Below are 4,689 nucleotides of genomic sequence, written 5' to 3'. Positions count from 1 at the left end.
TGCTCATCCTCACTGCATCATATACTTCCTTATGTTCTTTCATCGGAAGTGTAGCATGTATACCATTTAAGATCAGACGTACAATCTGATTCTACTTCTTCTGACTTTTATAGTCAAACATGTATTGTTAACTGTAATTGTCCAGAGCTACCCCAGGCTTATGTCTAACGTAATTGATTACTACTACTGACTTCATTTCTTTCGCCAGTCATCCTGTCTCTCTTGCTTGTACACTTGACCCCCTGCACTATGGAAGATAGACAAGGCATAAATATCTTTCTTATCTCACCATTATAGAGCCAACAGTAATCCATCACTTGGGAAACTTTATTTCTCCTTCTTTCAGATGACCTTGGTGCAGGTACAAGAAAGACTTATCACAGTTAACCAGGGAAAACCTTATTTTCAGCTAGATCATGGAACAAATTAACCAAGTTGTAAAAGTGGTCAAGACAAAGAATATAGCTAACGTTTTTCACGATGCCTCTGACCAAATTCCTTGTGAGTTCTGTTGAATTTTTTTTTTAAACTAAGAAAATCCACAAAATAACTGGTTGATTCTGCAGAGAAACAGAATGCTCTAATTCTAACAGAGTAATTACACTTTAAACGATCGAGTTCTAACATTCTGTGGAGGAACATTTTGTACAGGATCAAGGATAGTCATAAAGATGTACTTTCATATATATTACTTAGAGGCAGAGAAAATGTTAGTAAGAAATATTTGATGGTTAACTAGCTGCATCATAGAGAGAGAGAAAAAAAAATCACCCACACAATGATCTGACACTGTGACATATCGTAAACTTTGTCAAGCTGAAATAATACAAAAAAGAATCTTTCCAAGACCTTCAGGCTACAGAGGAGGAGATTCATCCACTGTCAATTCAGTCATTCTATCACAAGAAATAACATGAGAAAACCGACTGTCTCCTTTATTGAAATCTTGCTGTGTTAACATGCTTGAAATCTGACAAGTGTTGGACAGTCTCTAGTTCCACAGACCATGAGTGCCCATTGGGTTCATTTCAGACGCTTTTCATTCCCCCTGTTATCTATGTTGCTATTTTGGTCTAGTTTCAGAAAAGGATGTCGTATTTTGTCTCTCTTTTGCCTTTGTATTTTTCACACCACTTACATTTTTAATGAAAATAATTACATATGGTATGTAACCTATAGTATGTATATTTAATATAGTATGTAATTGTATCTAATTGTTACCACCTGTACAGTAACTTGTCTCTCGGGTAAATATAAACAGCATGCTACATTGTTATTTCATTTTCCCCTGGCTTGTCTTTGCAATCTTCTATCAAGGCATGGCAACGCATGACAGTATAGTAGCACAGCGTGTTGATGTTCCAACTCACTGCCTTGAACAATTGTAGATCATGGATACAAATCCAACGATGTTATCAGCAGGAAAATGTCAAGCAGATGTCAAGTGCCTTTAAATTCTGAAAGGAAGAAAAGGTGAATCTGCACTGCCAAGGACATTGTAAATATTAAACGTTGATAGTAAAATATTCATCAAGAAATTACACAGGGAATGGTTTGCATCTTTGGATTTATGCTTTTTGTTGCACAAGAGAACTGAAATACTTATACCCTTTCCCTTACTGTCCATAACAGTGTATTTTTTTGAAAAGGAAGGTATGTGTCCCCACAGTGGGTAGTCAATTTAAATAACAGCAGCAAGCTTTTGTAGAATTAAATAAAAAAGGATTATTTACTCATGCATTCACCCCAAAGGTCCAAATGCTGCATGATTTCGCACACACATGGGAAAGATACAGTTCAAGAGAATAATGCACTTTTACAAATCGTAAACAAGAGAATAGTTCATAGATCCGGGGTGGGATTTTCCAGCTATGCTCGCCCCAAAACCAGAAAATCCCACCCGAGGTCAACGGACCTTTCCGTGGCAGGCGGGAAACGGACCATGCAAACAGACCATGTTCATCATAAGAAAAAAACATTGTGAGACCACTCTGAAAGGATGGGTTAGTGAGGATTATTACAGGATTCCATCAGTGTCCAAAGATGTGTAGGTTAGGTGGATTCGCCATTGTAAATGCACAGGGTTTTGGGGATAGGGTGAGGGGGAGCAGGGAGTGGGGTGGGCCTGGGTAAGATGCTCTTTTGGAGAGTCAGTACAGACCTGATGGGCCAAATGGCCTCCTTCTTCACTGTAGGGATTCTATGGTTATATTCATAGATCTTTGCCTGTTGCATTTTATTTAAGTGCAGGTTGTCTTCCATTCAAGTAAGTTCCATCTTTTCATTTTCCATTTACCTATCATCAACAATGTATCTCTTTTTGCTGTCAGGGAGGGAGAGGTTGCCTGCTCCCCAATTAGTATCAATGCAGATATTACATTCAGTCATGAAAAGGTTTATAGGAAAAGGTTGAGAATTTATTTTCAGAAAAAAAACATTTCTATCTGATTTTTTCCCTCAAAACAGTTCCATAAGACTGAGTTTATGATCTCATTATAGTCTAGGATTGAGCCTGTTTTCCATCAAACCACAAAACGTCAGTGTCCACAGCCAATTCAACTAGTTTTAATTAACAATTCCACAAGAGGAACAGAAAGGTGTTGGTGACATTTGGCTATAATATACTCCTTTCATTTTTTTACAGTTACTTCTTTAGTTTTTTTTCCAGTTTAGGTATATAAATATTAGATATGGAATGTCAACCAAAGTGAAAACCCAATGAGGTTTGAAGTCATTTCACACTCATTTGCAGGTAGCTTCCTTTCACCTAATTGAGGTTATTCTAAGTTTGAATTGGCAAGAAGCTTCAGTATACAAAAATCTCCAAATCAAATTGTCTCCCTTCATGATGGTGAATATCTATTGTCTGGTTACCATCTAAAAAAGAAATACAAACAGCCAAAATAACTTTCTTTTAATGATAAATTGGTAACTGTTTTAAAAAAATACTTCCAATTCTGATAATCCGGTGGAAATGTTGTCCAGTCGCTGGTAGATTAGTGGACTGGGTTTTCTCTGATTGATTATTAATTATGATGTGGAGATGCCGGCGTTGGACTGGGGTGAACACAGTACGAGTTTTAACAACACCAGGTTAGAGTCCAATAGGTTTATTTGGTAGCAAATACCATTAGCTTTCGGAGCGCTGCTCCTTCGTCAGATGGATGTACTGTTTGGTTGTAGGGATTCGCATTCTAATCAGTATTCTGTAACTTGATTTTGTGTCTCTGTGCCCTGTTTGAGAGGACATTTCCACTCCAATGACGAAGGAGCAGTGCTCCGAAAGCTAATGGTGTTTGCTACCAAATAAACCTGTTGGACTTTAACCTGGTGTTGTTAAAACTCTTACTGTGATTATTAATTGGCAGAGTGGGACTTCTGCCTACTCATGTGTTACCAGCAGGAACTCATAGCATTTTCCCTAAGGAAACTTCTTTGGACACTCAAGGCATGTTCTAATCCTCATGACTGATTCTTGATTTTTGAAGGGTGGTGCAGGCAGTTAGCTTCAACATGTAAAACATTGGTCAGGTTGCTGGGTTTTAAGAATGGTTGTAGAGTAGGGAAGGGAAAGGTGAGAGATGGAGGATCTCAGCAGGTGGATTTCAGACCTCAGGCGCTAAGCAGCTAAAGGTATGGCCACCAATGGAAACAAAACTCAGGAGAAATGTGCAAATCAAAGGTCTGTTTTATACTCACCCAGAGTCAAAATTATCCAGTGTGTATTCAATATTCCCTGCTGGTATTCAGGAAGGGGGAACAAAGCTAGCCATCTTTAAATTGTAGAACAGTCATCCAATGTGCTGCCTGAAAAAAAGGTCAATTTGTTTCCCGTTGATGTAGTGATCAATAGTATGCTCCCGCACCACCACCTTAACCACCTGCCCAACTTCATTATCCAGAATTAGGTGCAGCATTGCACCTTCCCTTGTTGGAGCCTCTACATATTGACCAAAAATGTTCACCTACACACATTTAAAAAAACCCACTCTATCCAACCCCTTGACACTATGTCTATCTCAATTAATGAGATATGTGCCCAGCGGTGTGCCTCAGGAATCAGTGCTGGGCCCACTGTTATTTGTCATTTATATTAATGATTTGGATGAGAATATAGGGGGCATGGTTAGTAAGTTTGCAGATGACACCAAGATTGGTGGCATAGTGGACAATGAAGAAAGTTATCTCCAATTGCAACAGGATCTTGATCAATTGGGCCAGTGGGCTGACGAATGGCAGATGGAGTTTAATTTAGACAAATGCAAGGTGATGCATTTTGGTAGATTGAACCAGGGCAGGACTTACTCAGTTAATGGTAGGGCATTGGGGAGAGTTACAGAACAAGGAGATCTAAGGGTACATGTTCGTAGCTCCTTGAAAGTGAAGTTACAGTTGGACAGAGTGGTGAAGAAGGCATTCGGCATGATTGGTTTCATCGGTCAAAACATTGAATGGAGGTCTATAAAATAATGAGGGGCATAGACAAGGTAGATAGTCAATATCTTTTCCCAAAGGTAGGGGAGTCTAAAACTAGAGGGCATAGGTTTAAGGTGAGAGGGGAGAGATACAAAAGTGTCCAGAGGGGCAATTGTTTCACACAGAGGATGGTGAGTGTCTGGAACAAGCTGCCAGAGGTAGCAGTAGAAGCGGGTACAATTTTATCTTTTAAAAAACATTTAGATAGTTACA

This window comes from Mustelus asterias, chromosome 2 (genome assembly GCF_964213995.1).
Source record: "Mustelus asterias chromosome 2, sMusAst1.hap1.1, whole genome shotgun sequence".
Classification (NCBI taxonomy): Eukaryota; Metazoa; Chordata; class Chondrichthyes; order Carcharhiniformes; family Triakidae; genus Mustelus; species Mustelus asterias.
The sequence above is the reverse complement of the archived record's forward strand: the minus strand, read 5'-3'. Positions refer to the sequence as shown.